General features: G+C 39.5%; 1 long non-coding RNA gene across 2 annotated transcripts; it reads right to left on the bottom strand.

Moving 5' to 3' along the window:
• Positions 1-1138: 1138 nt before the first annotated feature.
• Positions 1139-21535, bottom strand: LOC106025378 (uncharacterized). 2 transcript variants are annotated; one of them, XR_010050912.1, is made up of 6 exons: positions 19623-21535; positions 13939-14021; positions 10678-10758; positions 9498-9769; positions 3565-3728; positions 1139-1939 (listed from the first exon to the last, which is right to left on the bottom strand). It is a non-coding gene; the product is annotated as an uncharacterized LOC106025378 (long non-coding RNA). The 2 variants fall into 2 exon arrangements; XR_001198978.2 differs by lacking the exon at positions 13939-14021 and having other exon boundaries at positions 19623-21532.
• Between the last annotated feature and the right edge of the window lie 1386 nt (positions 21536-22921).

The following is a 22921-nucleotide window of genomic DNA, read 5'->3' as shown; positions in this document are numbered from 1 at the left end:
ATTAAATTCTCTGCTTTCAATAGTGTTTGAACATTGCAAATTGTAAATCTTGCTTTTGGTTTTAGGTCTTTTTTTTTTTTGTCTTCAGATTACAGTTACAGAGAAGAAAAAAATCAACATTTTCTCTGCCTTCCAAAATTCCTCAAGGGACAGCCCTCAAAATCTTAAAATGCAGTACTGTGTGCTAGGCAGTGTGTGATGGCCTGGCTGTACGCACGTCTCCAGCCCGGCATTTCCACTGCTTGGTGAGTCAGGGAACCACATTTCTCAGGCGCCCTTGCCCTCTTGTCTGGAGGCAGGCTTGGCCCAAGGGAAGGGAAGATGGAGAGTGGAGGGCAGGCAAAGGATCAAAGTCAGGGCAACTCTCCTCACCACACTCCCCTCCCTTGGTGTCAGGTTGGTCTCCTAGGTTGCAGGAGGCAGCACAGCAGCGCTCTGTGGTTCCAGCTGCTGTGCTCAGGTCACTCTGCACCCTCGTGCTCCCCCAGTGCGAGGTGAATGTGGTTTCCTGATGTTGTTAACCTCTGGGTTTGTGTACCATCTTGGCTCTTAGCCCACACATCACTTATGTAAACAGGATCCACTATGAAATTTCCCTTTGGGAATCTTCACCTTGAAAATTTTCCCCCTAGAATCTGAGGCCCTGTATTGCCCTTGAATCTAAATGCTCTTGGTCATGGTTTTCTTTACCACAATGGTTTCTTTGTTTTCCTGTCGTTCCTGCCTCTCATTCAGCATCTACGTCCTGGTTCAGGGCTTCCTTCCAGGGCTCCAGAGCCCCCACAGTATTTTCAGATTTTGCAGGGTCCTCCAAATGTGTCCCACTCTCTTTCTTTTTCTATTCTGTACCTTCTCAGAGTATGCATGGGCAGAATATGCATTATCTTAGCGTCTGACATCTTAACCATTTTCATTGTCTTGGTCTATTTTTGCTGCTACAGAAGAATACTCGAAAATAGGTAATTAATAATAAATGGAAGGACAATGGCTCATAGTTCCAAGTCTAGGATGTCCAAGGTCAAGGGCCCAGCATTGACTAAATGTCTGGCATCTAACAAGGGTCTTGTTGCTATGTCCTCCTTTGATAGAAGGTAGAGGACAGGAAAAAGTACATGCAAGAGGAGCCCAAACTCTTTTATTTTTATTTTTATTTTCATTATTTATTTTTCCAAACTAATCCTTTTACAGTGACATCAGTTCCATCATGATGGGGGAGTCTCTAGGTCTCAACCATCCTTTAAATAACCACCTCTGAATATTTAATGGCAATCATATCTCAACATTCAAATCACAGCATCTCCCCAAACCGGAACTCTTCCAAGTTAGCTTATAGTTTTAGTATAGCATTTTTGCTGTCATAATTACTCTTGCTCAAAAGGCCACAGTGCTCACACTCACTCTCATCAGGGTGCTTTTGAGCAATCAGCTGTCACCAACAGTTAGTGTGCATGACGGCCCTGCATTCCTCTCTCTTCCTTCAGCACCGCCACCACCTTTGAGCTGGCTTCATCTTCCCCTGGATGGTCTGCTGATGCTTCCCTGGACTCATCATCTGTCTGCATTGATGTATTCATGACACTCATAAATCCCATGTGAAGCTGAATCGGCCTTAACACCATTTTCATAGTTCTTGATTATAAACTTCTGTTTATACTCCAATGAACTTAGTATTCAAGATCTCCATACTTTGTATTTCCAGCAGTTCTCATACATTCTTACGAGGTAAAATCTCTTCTCTGTTCATTCTGAACCTCACAGTTTAGTTTATGATTAACTCCTCTGAAAGATCATCCCAGAGGCAGATCCCCGAAGCAGTTGATGCTGGAGTCTTCACAGCCCTACGCACTGAGCATTAACAGATCCAAAGGCAGTGGTAATGTCTTGCAGTTCTCTATAGATTTAGCACTGAGTCCTAGCCCGTCATATGTCTTTCAAGTTCCTGAAAGAACAAATCAGATCTAATGAAGGAAGCGTGCGTATAGGGAACTGGATTTGCATTAGAATAAGCCATGGTAAATACAATAATATTTTATCATTTCCCTCTCAAGGATCTGCTGTCATTATGTGCCCTGAATTCTAGATATGAATTAGGTCCCTTGGGGCTTTTTGAACTAGGAGATATGGCCCATAACACATTAGAGCCCTGGGAAAACTACTCTGCTCTATGCAAATGCAGGAGCTACTTCAGGAACAGCGAGGGTCTTGACAAAGAGATGACGCCCTTTCATTTGCCTGCATTTCATGGTGCCCTACATGAGGCACCTGCTCCAGCATTTGGAACCACTAAACACTGAGTCTTCCTGATAGCTGCAAGGACTTCCTGAAGGACAAGCAGGCTGGCAGTTGATATTTAGGAGACCTCTATAAAATAATCAAGAAAGAAAATATGGAACTGAGGAGTTTACTATTATCCATAAATATTCTGCTAAATTAGCTCATGAGAGCTCCAAAACAGCTTCTAAATCTTTGGCTGAACATCTGGACGAAACGTGGGTGGTTATGATAGCAGTGAATAAACTTGGGTTTTGCTAATTTATTGCCATGAGTTAAAATTTACAACACAATTCTTTTATTAAAAATAATTTGCTAAAATCTCAGAACATAACTACATTTTTATGAAGGAATATTACCATGTTTTGTTGTAGTGTCTTTTTCTATAAAATTCAGTGTTCTACAAATAAATTTAGAATACCTCAGATTTTAAAAAAGTCTTATAAATCAGTGAAAAACTTGTAACTATTTGCATGGGCTCAGCACCTAATGTCAGCACATTTTTATCTTTGTGGTGTTAGGGATCGAATTCAGAGAGGACTGAATGATACCCTTTAACCTTTTTTAAAAAGCAAAAGTAATATTTTTGGGATTATGAGACAATCTCATCCATTTGCTAAATTATACTAAATTGTCTAGGCTGGGCTTGAGCTTGTTCTCCTCCTGCCTCAGCCTTCTGAGTAGCAGAGATTAGAGACATGCTTCTGCATGTCTATTCTGGTTCTCTCTAGGTGAGGTCATATTTGGATTTTGTTATATTTTCTCCCTTCCTTCTTGGGTTTGTCTACTCCTGATTTCCTAATACTAAATCCAGACACACACCTAGAGCAGTGAGTAGGCAAATGTACCAAGCAGCTGGATCGTTTGCTTTATTTGTGAGCTCAAAGCTAAAAGCTTATAAACTTCTATGGCTCCTATAAGTCATTTAAAAAATATAGCATCCAAATAATTGGTCCTTGTACTGTCTGAATTAATTCATTCAAACATATGTATTTGGAAAATATGAAGAACGAAGGGGACAAATCTAGCCATGCAGTGACCCTGATGTCCCACAGTGCAGGTCATGATAGGAGACTACAACTCTAAGACCCCTGGGTCTCTTCATTCACCTCAAAGCATGGTCTTCATGATCAAGTCATAGATCTGAAGTAAGAAGTTTGACTTCAAAGGCTATGTGACTCAGGACAAATTTAAATAAACTCTCAAGATTTTCCATTTGTTAGCTTCATTTTCTCTTAGTTAACTCTTAATTACAGAAGTTAAACAATTGGACAATACATTTTAGTTTCTCACTTGCTTTGTTGTAGCTGATGCCACTAAACAGGTTAAAAACTATTCTTCAGAGAATGTTCTCTCTCTCAGTCCTTTAGGAAGAAGTAGACTTTTGATATTTTTCTGTTCTTTGGAACAAGGGGTGCCTTTTGTATTCTAATAATTAAATGCAGAATTAGCTGTTCCTGGGAAAAGAACATAAAAAGACAGAAATCATAAGATGTTTTCTTTAGATTTGCAGAAGCCAGAATCTGGTGTCCTATGGATAATAGTAAGACATGCATCATAAAAACAGCCTGTACCAGTCATTATCTCATTCCCAGGACACAGTATCTGACACCACAATGTAAAGGAGGAAAGGTTTATTTAGCATAGTTTCCACTGGATTTAATGCAGTTGGCTGGTCCCAAGAAATGCATAGCAAAAGGTCATGGCAGAGTAAATCTGCTCATTCTTATGGCAGGCAGGAAACAGAGACAGATGGGAGGAGCTAGGGGCAAGAATATGCCCTTTCAGTTTACACCTGCAGTGCCCACCTCTAACCAAGCCCTACCTCCTAATGACACATTTGATTATCGAACCCATCAATGAATAAATCTATCATTGAATATAGTAAACCACAGTCCAACTACCTTTGTAACACATGAGATTTTGGGGAGACATTTTAGATCTAAACTGTAACATTCCATCTCTGGCTCCCTAAAAGCTCATGTCCATTTCATTATGCAAAATGGATTTAGTCCCTCTCTAAGAGTTGCCAAAGTCTTAAAAATTCCTTCACCACTGAAAAGCCCAAACCCAAAGTTTCCTCTGAGACTCACAGCAAACTCTTAACTGTAAACCCTAAAGTTGAACATGGAAGAGGGTAAACATATCCATTCCAAAACACAAAAATGGGAGATAGAAAGGAATGAGACCTGAGCAACAGCAGAGCAATATTAAACCCTGTAGCTCCATGTCCAGTACCTGGAGAACGTTGTGAAGTGTAATGGCCAAAGGTCTTAGATATCCCCACCCCAAAGCCTTGTCATTTGAAACTACACCTCTTTTCTTTTGGCCAGCTCTGTTAACTGCATGTGGCTTTTCTTGGTAGATGTTTCACACTCCTGCATCTCCAACTTGCTGGAGTTGCCACTGAACTTTCTGCTTCACTGCCACAGCTTAATTTATTGCCCTCAGAGAGGCCTTCCTTTGAAATCTAGGTGGAATCTTCTGTGACACCATACCTCTTGGATTTTTCATGCTATAAAACAGTGCCACATGGGTGATGCCAAGATCTGTCACCAGCTCAAGCATTAGATTATGGCTATATTTGTGACATCAATCATAAGATGTCAACTTGAAGGGATTAATAAATATCTAACATTAAAGCAAACTTTTGGATGTATCTGTGGATGATAACATGCAGGCCAACAAACTGAGGAGCCAAGATCCACCCTGGACATGGCACCAACCAATAGGCTTATAACCTGGATGGAATAATAAAAACCTTCCTTCTGAGTCTGACTTTTACTGTCTGCATTCCTCTCAGCATTCAGATCCTCTCATCTCTGAACAGTATCATACATCAAACACTGCTCAAAACATTCTAAGGCTTCTCTAGTTTGTAACTGCAAACTTTTCCAAATTCCTCCTGCACACCAATTTCAAAGGCTTTTCAACTATATGATCAGGTACAACATAGCAACCACCCCACTCCTGGTATCAAAATCTGGATTAATCACTTTCATACCACTGAGTCAAAATACCTTACATTCACAAATTAAAGAAAGACAGATGCATTCTGGCCCGCTGTTTCCAGTGAGTTTATTCCATGGTCAGCAGGCTCCCAGGTAGAAATAACACACTGAAAGAACCTAGAAGAAGAAAGCTGCTCACTCACATCGTGTCAGCTAGGAAGCAGAGAGAGAAGGAAAGATCTGGCAATAAGAATACACCTTTCCAAGAGGGCTTGAAGTGACCCACCTCCTACTAGGCCCCAGCTGTAAACAACAAATTCAGCAACTGAACTCATCAATGGATGAATCCACTCATGAGTACAGTATACCTCCAATCAATCACATTTCAAACACATGATATTTTTGGAACATTATAGATCTAAACCATAACACAGATCAGTCAAAATGTATAGCTAATTTGGTGTCCACCTATCTGGTATGCCTTCCCACAAACCTTCATGCAAGCTACTGCTTGCAATCCCCAAGCAAGATGACTTTGGCTGGTGATAGCCCTCATTCTCTCTGATTTGCTAGATTCCCAAATAAATCTTTTTCCTTGCCCCAACAATGTGTCTCTGAATTAATGGCCTTTCTGAGTGATGAACAATGAGCAAAATCAGATTCAAATCTTGTAACTTGATTATTACAGTAACAAAACCACAAACTGATTTTTGAAATAAGGAGAAAGAAATTCTAGGATTCACATATGTACAACCAAAAATTTACATTAGCTATCTAGATAATTTTAGATAAAACATCTCTTTTTGCTCCTAAATACTTAAGCTACATGTATTTTCCTAGTTTTTCCCTTCACCTATATGACCTTTGACACTTTATTCTACTCCGTAATTTTTCAAATTTCACTTTAACTTTAAAGAATGATAGAGAAGGAGGGTATGGAGATAATTATTGCCATACTACAAACTAACGAATGTTAACAAGTTTGATAAACAAAAATAGATTTTGTGGATTTTTGTCTTTTCACAATCTCTTGGTTTAATCTTGAATTTTAGTGTAGTACATTAAGAATGTCAATCAGTTTGGGGGGAAGTTAAAAATTATTCTAGAAATCATTTAAGTGAGAGTCATAAAAAAGCAAGAAAACATTTTAAAATGAATGCACTGGGGGATTTTTCTTTTCTTTTCTTTTTTTGTTTGTTTGGTTGCTTGTGTGTGTGTGTGTGTGTGTGTGTGTGTGTGTGTGTGTAGTACCAGGGATCAAACTCAAGATCTTGTGCTTGTCAGCTGTATTTTAAAACTGTGTTTTAAAAAGATATTGTTGAAATATAAAGGAACAAACAGCTTTATGAACAGAATGTAAGAGAAAGCACAGAAACAAAGATAAACAAATATGAATTTAAAGTGGGATAGGTTATGTTTCAAATCAGTGAGGAAAAAGTATTCAACAAAACATGTTTTTATGGTTTGTATTTCGATGGCCCCCAAAGCCTCATGCCAACATAGGTGGGGTGTTTTCATAGGTGTCTGGATCTAGAGTGTGTGATACTGGGATTCATTCATGGTGTAATGTAGGAGCAAGATTACTGGGGTTAAGGATGTGAGTGCTACCTGCTCTAACTATCCTGGATAAGATATAAGTGACAGGAAGAACTATAGTTGTGCCTTGTTGCTTTGTGGCCTTCTGCCTGCCCTGAACTGTTTCTCTTCTGATGTCAGTCTGTAATGCCACTCTGCTTCGGAGCCAGCTGATTATGGACTGAAGCCTATATAAACTGTGAGCTAAACAAATCTTTCTTTCTTTAACTTGTCGAGTATTTTGTCTCAGCAACAAGAGGAAAATCACTAACACACCTTTTCAGCTCAAAAGTTGGTTACTGTGATGATTATATTGAGAATGTCCCCTAAATGCCTCACATACCCAGGGCCAGGGCTTTTGGAAGAGGATCGGGCCATAAAGGTGTACAGGGCACTTGTTTTCAGGAGGTGGGGAGACAGTCAGTAAGGAAAGGGTATATCTCCCTCCCCAGCTCCTCCCTTTTCTCTCTGCTTCCTGCACCAAGATGTGAACAGCTTTTCCTCCTGGTGGTCCTTATCCTGCACATTTCTATGTTGAAGCCTGCTACACTGAAACATGTGAATCTGTGGGCCAACTGCTCCTTTAAATTGCAGGTGTCAGATAGTGTGTTTCAGCGGTGAACAGAGCAACTAAAACAGTTATAAATCTATTCATGTGTATACATACATGTATATGTGCACATATGTACATATATTTAGACTGCAACAAATGTCTCCAATTGAAGTTTTTTAAAGCCATAAAAATATTTAGTGAAAATCGTTGTGAATATAATTGTTTCTCGGTGAGAAGAAGGACTTTTTAAAGTTTACAGCTAAGAAATCACATAATACGTCACTGGTAGACTTGGCTACATAAAAGTTCTCTAGATTATGGGTCATCACAATTTTGAGTTTTTTAAAGGAAAAATAGGGATATAAACATTTGTAATATACAGAAAAATAGCAGTTCTGTCTTATCTAAGCGTATGAATCTGTGCCTAGTTATGTATTTATAAAACAACATCCAGGGAATATAAAAACAATGTATTTTCACAATACATGGCACAATCCCTGGTTTATAACTGCTATGAGATACTCAGTCTAAATGCCAAAACTAGTGAATTCAGCTCAGAGCTGTTCTATCATACCTTGCAATGTACAGTTATGACACAAGGAAAAGTCCAACCAGACAGAGAAAGAAAGAAGAGACCCTGTTAATTTTTTTAACCCTAGTCAGGTATGGCAAAAACAAAAGTAGGAGTGGTCTTGGTTAGCTCTTGGTTCCTAAATCAAAATCCAGATAGACACAATTTTTGAAGGGTCCAGAAAAAAACACACACACAAGTACAAAAAAACTTATGCTCGTCTCCATCTGGAACTCTGATAAAATCAGGTAAAAATAGCCCCTTGAGTTTTTAGGAAGAGAAAGGGCCCTGAATTAGGATTTACTTTAACTTTTCCTTGGGGCTGAATGAATGTTTCAAATGCTTGAGCTTAGAGATTTTCCAGAGCTCAATGGAGGCAACAGAGCTCCAGCTGAGTGGGCACTGACAGTCAACAGTCTCCAGGTCCAAACCAAGCCGAGAGGTCAGTCTCAGGTTCAGAGGACGGCAGTGCTTCGAACACCTAGAGAGACAATGAACTTGGCAAAGAACGATACAACTCCTTTCTGCCCTTCATCAAATCATTCCCACACCACACGAGGTCACATAATTTCTCATCACTATACATACAACACAAAAAATAATCAGCTATCGCTGGAAGGAGCAGGGGAGGAAAGCACACATATCTTAAGTCTGAGCACTTAAATTTAGGTAATCTCAAAGAAACCAAAACTTTTAAATTGGAAATCCTGAGATATATTCATTTAAATTCTTTCTCATAAACACCTCTACCAAACCCTTTCACTATGTGAAAGTTCATGAAAAGTTGAACTGCTACAGAATACTAATGAGGTAAATTTTCTTTCTTTCGGGACAATAAAAAATTTATCAATTTCCTGCATATACATAAATATTGCTAAAAAGAAATAAAAGGAACAATTGACTAAGACTATAAACTCACTCACAAAAAGCAAAATTTAAAACCTATTGCAATAAAGGCATACACTTCACTAATAATAAAAGAAAACACATGAAAGCAACACAAATTCATGTCTACCAAACTATTAAACATTAGTATTTTGAATGCTTTCCTTGGTGATAGTAGAGGTATGCTAATTGCTATAAAATGGGGACTTTTCTGGGGAAACTTTTGCAGCTTATTTTAATTTCAATTTCTATGTGCATGTCATTAAGTAATTCAGAGTCGTGTGAGCATGTACCTATGAGACCTTCTTCACCATCATTTATGACAACGAAACTATGAAAATAAGAAGCAACTAATAAAATATAATTCTCTATATAAAATAAAAGATAAAAATATCCTGGAAGTATGGTTATTGATAAATACAGGAGTTTCCCAATATATTATTATAGAAACCAGATTACAAAACAAAATGAACTTCAAAAAAGCACTGAAAGTCATGTTTATGTAGATTCAGACAGTGTGAAACATTATCAACGGATTCAAACTGTTTTAAGTAATGGAGAAATAATACTTAAAATCTGCTAGCAATTTTGTATCTTTCGTGAAGAGGATGTGGTTTCTACTTTGTTCTGGAAGGAACCATTTTTGGAGTCCTTGTTTAATGATCACTGACGCAGTAATGACCAACATTACCTGATCCCAGGCTTTGTGCCAGGAGCAGTGTTGAACACGTATCATGCATCTTCATAGTTTCATGAGGAAGGTGTGATCATTATCACCCCAGTAGCACTGATGAGGATACTAAGGCACATCACTGGTGAGTAAATTTCACAAGACTGTCAACCAGTAGTGACAGAGTGAAGCTTTAAATGTGAGCTGTAGGAATCCAGAGGCTTTTATTTAACCATTATGTTGCAGACTTTCCTTCTTCAAAAGGTTATTGCGAGGCCAACTCCCAGTCAGTGCTGAAAGGAATGACAATTATATATGTTTTGTCATGGCAAGACCATCTCTCAGGTAGGAAACACCCCTGAAACATACTTGCAATCATAAATTCACATAGAAGTCAAGGTGATTTCTAAAAGAAATACACCATTAGATTAAAGACTTGACTCTTTTAAGATTTATGCATTAAAGTAGATATTACAAATCAGAAGGATGCTGGCTCATGCCTAATTGGAGGAAATAACAACCAGACCCTGGAAACCACCTCAGTAACCACATTCAGCAAGTCTTGACTAATTGTCCCCTCTCAACATGGAACTAGGCCAGCACAAGAGCTGGTTTTGAGGACAGTCGGAATCTAACGTCTCTTGTGCCTCAAAGAATTGGTGTGGGGAATGAAAGGTGTCCCACCTCTGCATGAAGGTGAAATAGGCCAGAGGAGTCCCCTGGCTTCAGTCAGAAGCACTGGAATTCTTGCCCAACAAAGACTAAGGGACAAGGAAAAAACTAAAAGGTTGGAAAGATCAAAATTTTAATGTTGGAGAAAACACGGCCTCATTTTGATGTTACATAGCCAGTTTTGAAGACATCCGGTTTATGAATACTTTTATATTTATGATTTTGGTTATTCAAGGAAGTGGTGTCTATGGTAAGTATATAAAGCCCGTATGAAACGCAGTACGTGTGGTTGTTGTTGAATAGGGAAATTACTAGTATTTTTAGTGTTCCTCTTTTGTTTATATTTTTACATCAAATACTGAGTTTTCAACAACAAAAAAGCAGCTTTACAGAAAAATAATGAAAATTCCATGTAATGTTTGTCTTGCTAATATTTAGCTTTTCCCAAGATATTCAGCAAAATCAGGGTCCCTGTGACTTGCTTTATCCAAAATAAGTACATTTTCCTTTGTCTTTTAACACGACTCACCATTGCAACGATCTTTTATTTTTTAGCTCAGATGAATATCTTCACTGCATGAACATGGCAGAGAAAAATTCGTAGAATTTTCTATAAAGGAAATATGTCGGGAGATAAGATGTAAAATGCTGTTCAGATCATTAAAGTTTTATTATTTGGAGCTTGTATCGTATCCCAAATTGGCGACAAAGCAGAAAGATCACATCAGATTTGCGGAGATGGTGTTATTAAAAGCAAGCCTGCAAAATGACCTAGAGCTTTCTCAAGACATTAAGGTGTTGGCAAACAACCAAGTTCCTCTGCAGGCAAAGCAATGAATGTAAATGAGGAGCCTGTTATTCATGAGACCATTTGGTGGTGAGGACTTAAGTCTTCCAGAGCGCGGTGTGAAGGGGATGTTAAGATTCGCTAATCGACTGTGGGTAGAGAGGACTTCTGTCATCTCTAAGTTTTCCTCCGCAGTGCCTTCTGGGAAAGGAGATAGCTTCTTGAACCCAATAACTGCACTCTTTTAATTCCCCACTGATCACACAACCATCAGGATTTGGTGTGTCCTACAGCAGCACTTCACCAGGACCTGGTCAGTGGGATGCCCTGGGACTTCTGATCCCAAGAAGGCAACCATAAGTATGTTTGGTTATAGCATTTATTTTTGTGGTTCTGGGAATTGAACCCAGGGGTGTTGTCCCAGTGAGCTACATTCCCAGCACCTCTCCGACCCCTCCTTTTTAAGATAGGGGCCTTCTGAGTTGTCCAGGCTTCAAACTTGAGATCTTCCTGCCTCTACCTACTGAACACCTGGGCTTACAGATATGCATCACCACAAGTAGGTACGTGGTACATGTTTTTAATCATTGATTCATTCAATATCTCTAGGTACCAAGAATAACTTTAATTGTATAGTTAAGCAGTATATTCATGTATTAGTTAACATTCCCCAGAAAAACAATCAATGGAATGCGTGGAGTGAGAGGGATATTTTAAAAACTTACTAAGACCAAAATGTTGAGGCAAGCTGGCACTCAAGACTCCAGGAAGAGCTGTACACTAAGCCCACAGACAAGCCATCTCCTGGATGAACTTTTTTTTCCTGTTTGGGGAGCTTACTCTTCTCCTTTGAGACCTCCAGGGAACAGAAGGAGACACACCCATGTGATGGAGTATAATCTGCTGCTGGATCCACCAATTTCAGTGGTAATCTAATCTGAAGCCACATTCTCAGGGACATTGAAATGAACATTTAACCAAATATCAGGTCCATCCAAGGTGTCATAAAATCAGCCATCATAAGCACAAATCACCACAAGCATTGTGGGTTATCTTTAAACTAGGGTCAGGTTTAGCTTTAAATCATGAAACCTAGATTAAGTGTGTCCTTGGCAGGCTCACTGTCTTGTGCACCCCATGGCTAAGAGGATCAGTCACTTCCATGTATGCAGAAGGCCTTAAACCTGGTAAATTTCTGTAACGTCTTCATCAAAAAAGTTCAGAAAAATCTACAGATCCACAGGAACTGCTCTGGGACATGACAGCACTCAAGCTTTTGTTCTAAGCAGCTGAGGGGATTCTACTCCAGCAGACCTGGTACAACAACACTCCCAGCGGCAATATTAAGTGCCCCACTGACCCTATCCCCAAACCAGAGCCGACGGTTGTGTGGAAGTTAGTCTTCTAGAATGCTCGAGCACATGGCTATTTAGTGCACTTTAAACAAAGAATGCAGTGGTGTTTCAGACTTTGACAATAAAAAGGGGGAGGAAAAGCAGGCTAAGGAGGTGGCTCCCTTCAGGCAACTGTGATCATAGAGGAACATGAGGCCGTTATTAGACACCCGTGGCCAGAAAGCAGTCACATTTTGGGTGGTGAACAAGTACGGGACAAGAGGGTAAAAGGGTACAATATTTGTTTCTCTCCCGTATCATATAAAGTCTAGGCTTCTAACCTGAAACCCAAGTCCTGCCTTACACCAAGTCGATTTATGTCAGTTTCTTCTGAAGTTATCTCCATGCCAAATAAGAATGGCTGTTTCTAAACCACTTTTAGCCTATTACAGTGTAAATTCAACTTCTATTCTCTCTAATGCTCAATCATAAATCATATTCAGCTTTAAAACATGAACTTTACTATATATAAATCACATGCTGAATGATATTCTATTTCAAGATGCTTCCAGACTTTTGGAGCTGCTCATTAAACACGGATCAGTATCTGGTTTCTTGTCCCATGAAGAATAATCTTTCTCTTGCGATTGAGGGGTACAGCAGGTCATCCTGTCCAGTGTACTCCTCCCAGCAACAGAGCAGCCTGCCCTTATTCCCACTAAATTCTTTACTTGTTTTCAAGTTTATCAGTCCCAAGATAGTTAGTCATATGATCACTTTGGGCATTAGCAGTACAATAAAACAAGAATAAATCCATCAAAACTTGTTGAAATAGCTTATCTTGATCTGTATTCATTAGTGAATACATAGGGTAATTGGGGATGTTTTAGTGCAAAAGGTGCTAATTATCCAACAAAGACTACCAAAAGCATAAACCTCACAAAAATATATTTAATTAGCCTGAAAATTTGAATGTCTCAGGTACCAATGGATAATTCTTGGAAAAAAGTGTATTTTGACTGGATAATCCTTCCTCCACTTTTCAAAGCAAAAGAAATCAATGAAGCAATTCCATTGTGATGTCTATCAGGTCTGAGCAACTCCCAGATTTCAATACATTCAGTGGGTACAAGGTTTTGGTCATGATTCATTTTCATGGGCATAAACATGGGTACTTGAGACTTTCTCTTTCTCTCTTGGGGTGGTATAAATCCATAGGAATAGTCTAATAATCTTATCACTTTATTCGTGGGCATCTCATCAGGACTATCTTGCATTATCATTTTTGATTTTAAACTTGAATGAAGCAGATGGTCTGTTTCCATGATAGCCGTATCCCCCAGAGCTCGTGTTTAACCTCAGTACAACAGCGGTGAGAGGTGCAGCCTCTAAAGCTGACTGAGTCTGAGGCTTCTGCTTCGCTGAGGGGATTAACGCGTTATTGTGGGCAGTGCGTTGCTGACCAAAGCATGCCTGAGGGCCCCATGAGAAGGACTTCTTTCTTTCCTGCTTTCCAGTGCATCATAGAAGTACACACCAGATGCAGCCCCTCAGCCATAGACTTCCCAGCTTCCAGAGCTGGAAGAAACAAACCTTTGTTCTTCATCAGTTACCCGTCTCAGGTGTTCTAGTACAGCTACAGCAGCGTCTAAGGTTACTTATTACTTACACCCACTTCATGTGCATCCATCAGCAGGAGCCTTATTTGCACAGAACAGAACTCTTGTTTTAAGGTTTTGGAAGTATTCATTACTGCAAAACAAAGGTACATTTTTTTTATAATTTGGGCTCAGGGGTTAAGCTAGATTGCAACAAACATTTGAAAACATTCTCATTGTTAAGGCATAATGTATGTGAACACAGGTACAGTTGGCCTATATAGAACCAAATGGCATTCACTTAAAACTAACTTAGATTCTAATCTTGGATATAGTTTATTTCTTTGAAGTTGAAATTTATTTGAGTTGACATAGGCTAAAATGACATTTGAGCACATCAATAATTTTCATCAAATAAACTGAGAAAAACATTACCATAAAGTTGTTCTTCTTTTAATATTTTGAGTAGAAAAAAAAAAACTATAAGATAAATGAAAAAGGTCCTGAGAGATCTGGTTTACAGGATTTGGTGAGAAAATCACCAGACGGACTGAACTGTATGAGCTAACAGGGTTTCCTCTGTACTTTCAGGAGCACTGAAGATTGCATTGTCATGTCATCCTTCAAAAAGCAATTTTTATTTTTTTTTGGTTCCAGGAATCACACCCAGGACTGGCAGATGCTGTGTCACTGAGCTATATCCCCAGCCCAAAAAAGCATTTGTTAAGTGCACTTAAATACATTTAAGTCTCCCATCTTAAAAGATACAGACACACAGAAACCCACACACACAACACTACTACAGTCTGACAACCGTCTGCAAATACCATCCTTCATATCCAGATGCAGAAACATCTGTTTTTTTCAGTTTTCATTTTTCATCTGTACATGTATGTAGTACAGAATTCTTGCATCTCCTGTGTGGAGTTGGCACATGTATATAATGCATCTTAATCATCCCCTTCCCCTGCTCTCTGTCCCCTCCCTACAAATCTTGATCCTCTCTCCATTTAAGAAAGATCTTTCTCCCTACTTCCTAATATTGATTCATTGTTTTGCTGTTTATGTTTTGATTTCTCATACAAGAGAAACTACGTGCTATTTAAGCTTGTGCATCTAATTTATTTTACTTAACATTATGGTCTCAAAATATATCCATTTTCTTACAAATGACTCAAGTTTATCCTTCTTGATGGGACAGTACCACTCTACTACTGTATATAAATGCCACAACTTTCCTTATCTTAATGGCACCCACATCCATTACTTCTCCTCTTTCCACTACAATCTGGCTTCTGCTCCATATTTTAGACATCATCAAAAAATTTTTCATCAAATTTTTTGTTTCATAATTCCCCCAAACATTTCAGGGATTCCTTGATTTCTCACTGTTTGGCTCTGTTAATCACCTCCTTGTGCTAAAATATCTGACTTCCATAGCAACATATTCTGGTGGAACACACCAGCTATCAATTGTTTATCACTCATTGATATACTGACCTAGGCCATCTCTGTGTTTTAAATCCTGAACTACTTTGTGGTTTAGTGATAGTCACGTTAATTATAGCTTTAAAAGTGGATCACATCCAGATTATCATCTCTAGAATAGATACTTTCTGTTCTCCAGATTCACATAGCTCATTATCTACTGAGAAATTCCAATAAAAATCTCATGGGAAACTCAAACCAAATATCCCCGAAGTATCATCTCCCTACACATGTCTATTCCTTTTATTTTGTCTGTCTCCAGGACATATAAAAGCACACACTCAAGTCATGGATTCCATCTTTTAATTCCCCTTCCATTAGCCCCACGGACAGCCTTTTTCTGACCAATTAAAATCCCACACTCCTACCTTTCCTTTTGCTCTTTCTATGCTTTCTTTTTCTCTAGGACTTTTGCCCTCTAATACGTCAAATATGTTATGTGATCATTTTAGCTGTTATTTTCTCTCTCTGATACATAAGTTCCATGAATTCAAAGACTGTTTTGTGTTGATTGCAGTACTAGCACATAATGCATACTCTATAAATATGAAACTTTGGTTAACTTATGCCCGCGTTTGCTTCATTGACTGTTCTATTAGTTGGATATTGGCAATTTTCAGTGTCTCTGAGTGTGGAATAATTGTCTCCTTGAATTCCAAGCATTAGGAATAGCAGTGAAGAGGTCCTGCACTAGGTGCCTCCTCCTCAGGGGCAGGTTTTATTATGCTAAGCAGTCGGATCTCTCCACCTCCTGAACTTGCGCTGCTGCCTCTTTCCTGCCCTGGATCCTCTGTTTAGCTCTCAGCCACCAGAAGACGCTCTCTTCCAGACCTCCTGAATCTTACCCTGTACTCACAGAAGCTGGGAGTTGACTGAGGACTCAGTCAGTAAGAGGAATTTCTATTCAGATTTATGCAGCATTTTTCTTTGAATCTCCCCCATTTTAGATGCCCTAGCCCCAAATCTCAGCCAACCCAGCAGCATAAATGCTGATCGCTATGTCCTTCTTTTGTCGAGTGAATGCTGTCTACCTGGTTTCTCTATGTATACCAAAAGTTCCTCTGGAAAAATGCTCCTTGAGAGACCCCCTGTGATCTGTAGCTCACCACCTATGTTCCCCTTCCCGAGGACTATCAATGACCCATCAATGACCAGCTATCCAATATCTGTAGCCATTGTCTTGTAGATCTTGTCCAGATTTCAAGTTATTTTCAGTGGGAGGGAAGGTTCCGTATCAGCTCAACAAAAGTCCACAAGTACTTTGGAAGGAGTCAATCATCAATTCCTTCAATCTGTCTGCTTCCCATTTTCCATATCCCCCTCACTTAAGCTTAGGCCGCCACCCCCTCCAGCCTGGCTCACTGTCACAGATGGACCTCCAGCTTCCTGCTCTGCTGCATTCCAAGCCACTCAATGCTCCAGGCAGCTCCTCCTGTTTGTTTTTTAAGGTTAACATTCTGTGTTAGAAAAACTCACCAAGATGTCTTCATTGTCCTCAAGATCAAATCTTTATAAATCTCTAAACAACCACATCTGTTTCCTGATGTTGCACCTATCCCACAAAGCAGGCTTCGCTCCCTGGGCGTGAGGGCCTCACCCACCTCTCAGCTCTTGCACATGCTGTTAACTGTACCAGATTCTGACTAATCCTTCCCATCTGCTCAGATGCTGTGATTCCAGGGATGTCAGCAGTGATTTCTCTGAGTGGGGCTAGGTTCCCCAACTTGTGCTCATCCTCCGTCATCATCTGTGTCTCATAGTTTTATAATTATTTCTTTACTTTTCAGCACTCCCATTAGACCTGTTATGGTTGATATATTGTGTCAACCTGAGAGGTTTAGAAGTTTGAGTAAGAGACTCAGCAGGGAGCCAGGGTCCTTACTTTGTAAACATCCTCAGCCTGTACAAGAAGAGGGCAAGGAGATTTTGTGAGTGCTACACTGGTCCTGGAGGAGGGCTGACATGTGTGCAATACAAAGGAGAAAAAGAGGCTTGCTCTTCCCCGTCTTTTGCTCTGGTTGCTTTGCTGTCTTCTGCCATCTGAAAGTGTTGCCCCACTGCCATCTGCCACTCTGCCTTGGAGCCAGCTGATTAGACTGAAACCTCCACAAACTGTGAGCCTTTAAGGAAGGAACCTTTCCTTCCTTAAATTTGTGTGTAAGATGTTTCATCTCAGCAAGGACAGAAATGTAACCAAGACAGACCATAAGCTTCTTGGGGGAGTCTCATGTAGTCTTCACTTTTTTGTGCTTATTTAGTAGATTGCTTAATAAATATTTCTTGAGTTAATACATATTGATGTAGCCGATTTTCTTGACAAGAGTACATTTCTTCCTAACCAATTGTATGTTCCTATTTTGTGCAGGAAATAAATGCATAAAGGCAGCTACCTCAGGAAAAAATGCATATATAGAGCTACCTTAAAGCATAAATAAAATAGAAGTCAAGTGACATATAATAATAGGAGGAGGACAATAAATTATTCAAAACAGAAGGAATAGCCTGGGTTCCGTTGATATTTTGGTTCTGTTAACAGGTACAAAGTAAACACAATTTTAAGGAATTATCTTTAAGGCTAAATTGCATCTGCTAAAGTCTCTAAAATTATGCTGACACCTAGTACTCTAAGATCACTGGTTATTGGAAAAGAGAGTTCAGAACCAATTTACTCTTTTTATTTCAGATAAAAAGCCCAGTAGGAATGAGATGTGGTCTTGCCCATGTTCTTATGGTAAACTGAATACTATAACCCAGGTAAGTCTCTTGTACACCATTTGTGTCAGGGTAACTGTGTTCTGCATAAAAGCAACACCGACCGTCATCTACATTTACCGAAGTCCCAGTATATGTGAAGAAAACAAGTTCTCCAGCACTCATCTTTTGACTTAGGGCCTAATTAGGCTATAGAAAAAAATAACCACAAACACATTAGAGGAACTGAAGATTGGGTGGGGTCAGAATGAAGGGTCTTCATGAGGTGTCATGAGCTATGCCAACACAAACCACTCTGCTACCAATCTAGAGCGGACTTAAAATGTAATCATAAACAATATGGGTATTTCACCCCTCAACTCTCTAACAAATGGCTTTTTATTATTTGGTTGCTATTGGAGTTTAACAAATAACGAAGTATTTAAATGAAATTGGTAAGAAAAATATCACTGGCTTCTTTCCATCAAGTTAGCGATACTGAAAGCCACAAGATGACAAACATTTCCAACTCCTATTTTCTGAACTTATTCAACAAGTGTTTTCAGTGGCCTCGTGCTTCCTGCAACTAGGTGTGGTGTATTAAACACAAGCAAATGTGTTTTTGTTTTGCCTTTAATAAATGATTAGCAGAAATCAAACAGTTGGGTAGACACAATCTGAGAATCAGTTATTTTTCAATAACATTTCTTTGTATTATTTAAGAGTCTGGATGCTGAAAACATTATCAACTAGAAAGTGTCTCATATCACAGAGTTAGTGGGTTTTTTGAAATTTTGACTCATAAGTTAGATTATCATAGTCACCATTTTCTGCTCCTGCTGTAAACAGTGGATCTGACAAGATCTGTCTTATTTATTTTCTGTCAATAAACCTATAAGCAGTATTGAGTTAATCCATAGAAGCAAAGACAGGTATTTGGGGTTCCTACTCCTTCTCTACCATCACAAACCATTTGGTACCAGCCTCAAGAACAGAGAAAGACCTTAGAATAGACTCCTATAATCACTGCTTTCCCAAGAAAGTTCTTCATTTAATGAGACTCTACCCAATATACAGCAGCATTTATTGAATGCTTTTGATTTACAAACACTTTGCTAAGCACTTCATAAGTATTAAGTCACTCAGCATGTCATTATGTCCATTGTATAGATAAAGAAATTGAGACCCACAGAGTTTAGTAGTTTCCCCAAAATAGAAGAAATAGGAAGTCTCGATGCAGAAGCCCACACTTGGATTTTCCACCCATGCATTTTCTAGTGCACCCCACAGCTATGCCCCTATTGAGTGATCAGGCTGTTCCTAATTTCCACTTAATCTTTGCATTCTTCATCAAGGCCCAATAAAACAGCTGATTTTTTTTTAACTTTTACTAAGAGGAGTCACTTAGGGTAGCAAGAATTTTAAAACTCAAGGCTAGCAATTAAGCAAGACTTCACAGGAAATCTTTACTTGTCCCCAGAGAGTCATTACAACTCTCCTTGCTCAGGAAACTGATGCAGGATATGCCTTCAAGGGTTCAGCAAACTCATATGTCAGCTCCCCAGCCAGTACTCACCAAAGAATTCCATGTATCGAAGGCCTTGTGCACATGTTTCAAAATGTCCTAATGGATATTAACAGTATGATAGTGCCAAAATCAAGTTTTTTGAAGACCTAACCCAGGCACATTGTTTTCATTAGCTCCCAAAAGCTCAAGAGAGATTTTATCAGCCACTGATCAAAGGAAGCAGCAAGAGCCAATACCGGCAGCTCAAGCAGGACGTGTGCAGTGTCATCCCCTCCAGTAGACTCCGGAGCAGAGGGGCCCCAGGAGTCCAGCAGCATGCCAGGGTCTGCTACAGCCTCCAAAGCACGGTGTCCACAGCTCAGACTTGAAAGCAGGCCCGTTTTCCATGATGATGCCCTCACTTGTGTGTGTAACTGCTTGCAGGGCTGGGGACATAGCTCAGCGGCATGGCGCCTGCCTGCCAGGCAGGAGGTCATGAGTGTGATCCCTGGTACATCTCCCCCAAAATTATAACAATAGCAGCGAGTAATTACACCACACCAGGGGCTGTCTTCCCCAGGCCATCTCCTCTCTCATCATATCCTTGGTATCAACCTGTCAGCTCAGTATATTATTATCTCTATTTTACAGACAAGAAAACTAAGGTGCTAAAATGTAAGCAATTTTCTCAAAATTCAAGAAATTCCCTAAAATTTGAATAATTTCAGCTGGCTAGGATCAAGTCATGTTTAGTTTTCCATACTATTTTAAATTTCATTTTAAAGTCCCAATGTGACAGTGTCCTTCAAAAGTGGCTTAGTAAAGAGTATCTACAAAGCATTTCTAATTAAAAGAACATTTTCTCATCTCTCATCCCTTCACACTTACACATTACAAGTTATTAGCATCACCATTTTGCTGTAGTAAAACCAAGCCTGGGGAAGACTCATTGTCCTCAGAGGTCAGAGGTGGCCAATCCTAACTGTGCACCTTTGTGACTGCACACCAGGACCGCCCTCAGTCCACCCCACTGCTTCGAATCTGAAGATTGCTTCGTGGCTCTGATGAGCACTTTATATGGTCAGGTCCCCCCAGGAAAATAGTACAAAACTGACTATAAACTGCCAGAAAACAAATGCCTGGCTGTTCTGATTAAACTGTTGATTGTACCGAAATTCATGGGTACCCTAGGAAACAAAAATAAATTGTGGCCAACCTCGCCAAAGATTTTGTTGTGCGTTCTTTTATTTTTATGCACATAGACTGTGTTTACCAAGCTGCAGTAAAGGATGCATGGGCTATTTTTATTCGGAGTAAAGCTGGAACATCAGCCAAGCAGAAGGGCCCATCCATGACCAGAATGCAATGGCCTTCATTATCTTCCAGCTCACTCCTAAATGACTCGCAGAGAGCTCCAGATGGTGTTTTCTCTCACCCTTTGCCTTGCACTTATTTAATTATTTTAACATACTTTTTGTTCTGCTGCCATGATGCCTGATGGGCAGATAGATTTGGGAGTTGGTTTTTTCTTTCATATTGACCAACACGTTTAAAAAATTTCTCAGGCTCTAACGTCTGGATAATGGGAGCATATAGAATAATTACGACAATGCAAAACATAAAATTATAGCTAATTCTATTTACTTTCCCAAATATTTTTAAAAAGGTAAGCGTAATTACAAATTAAACAATATTAATTGTAATGATAAAACATACATGGGGTGTTTTATAGCTGTCCAGGCATGCATATGCTGGAAGTTAACACAGAATAATCAACTGAAACATCCATCGTGAGTTCCTACTCTGAGGCCTCACGTGTGCGTGCTCTCTGATGACAGCGCCAGGATCTGTGGGAAGGGTGATTCCCTTCACATAGATGTGACTCTGGTATGCTTTTCTCCTGAGCTGTGCAGGCTTGGACAAATGATTTGCCCCCTCTGAGCTTCAGTTTCCGGAAATGTAACACTGAGCTAACATCTTCCTTTTGGGCGGCTGTTGGAAGAAATAGGCAAGACGCTCTATGTTAGGTGCCAGACTCAAGGCTGGGAATTCAGGAAGTGGTGGGTATATGCAATAGTTAATAATACTGCTTGCAATGGCCATTTTTTAAAATATCATTCTAGTTCTTAGGTGAAGAATCTAGTTAAGAAAGAAATGTTACAATAGCCAAAGCTTCTCTAGGGTTCCTTGGGTTTGTCAATAGCCCCAGGAACTGCGTTGGATAGCTGTCTAGATTCTTCTGGTGAGACCTACGTTCATCCATGGGGAAAGAACACATCAGTAAGAAATACTCTCAGCCCACACCCAAGGCACAGGTGTAAACAGAGAATGTAATCATGTAATGATTTCGGAATCCAAAGTAGTCACCTATCCCTAAACTTATTACTAAAGATTTCCAGCAGGACAAATAAGAATTTGTCTCCTCGAATACGTAATCTTAAATGTATTCCATTTATAATGCACCAGGAACTAGAGAGAGGAGGAGAAAACATGAGTTGCCTTTAGTCTTTTGTCCTTGAGGAGGTACCGTCTAACATAAGATGAGCGTGCAAACACTAACAGCTCAGGAGGGCACTAGTGGGGAACAGTGAGCAGGAAGGAGCAGTATGAAGGTGCACAGACCTCAGGGTGAGTAGACTGAAGTTTCAAACCCAAGGTTCCTATCTATATGTTTCCATTTTTGTATTTGTATGGACCTTTGGTCCAAAATGTTGCTTTTTTTAAAGCAATCCTTATGAGGGGGAAAATGTGAAACCTTCATTCAGTAGCTACATGATATATTATTATCCCATAATAATAATAAAAAGTCAATGCTAGCCACCATAAGATAGAAAAGATTTCTTCCCTCACTTATGACTAGGTTTATAGCTGAGATATGTATTACAATAGATCAGTAAGAGTATACAAATTTACTGAATATAAGTAGTTTGTGACACATAGGGGCCTTACTTTTTATATTTTGAATTTGTTTTATTAGTATGTGTTTATGATACACAGTAATTAGGAGGCTTTTCTTTTCTTTTTCTTTCTTTTACATATTTTTTATTTTTTATTTATCTTTTTTGTGATTACCGGGAATTGAACACAGGGCTTTATGCCGCCAGGCAGACACTGTGCCAGTGAGCTATATCCCTGGCCTTAGGAGGAGTTTTAAACAAATGAAAGTGCATTTGTCCTTAGGTTTGATGAGGAGTAGAGGGTTGGGAGCAGGGTGACTGGACAAAGGAAAGGCGATCTAATTACAATAAACAGGAGGGACTGGTTAGTCAGGCCTGTTTGCTTAGATTCTTCTGTGTCCCTTATCTCTAGAGACAAGGACATTGCTTCCCTCAGGAAACAGGGAGAGTAACCCTGGTAATGCGTTGTCA

Source organism: Cavia porcellus, unplaced genomic scaffold (genome assembly GCF_034190915.1).
Source record: "Cavia porcellus strain 051 isolate PalLab524CR breed Dunkin Hartley unplaced genomic scaffold, mCavPor4.1 scaffold_12, whole genome shotgun sequence".
In the NCBI taxonomy this organism is placed as follows: domain Eukaryota; kingdom Metazoa; phylum Chordata; class Mammalia; order Rodentia; family Caviidae; genus Cavia; species Cavia porcellus.
The sequence above is the reverse complement of the archived record's forward strand: the minus strand, read 5'-3'. Positions and strand labels throughout refer to the sequence as shown.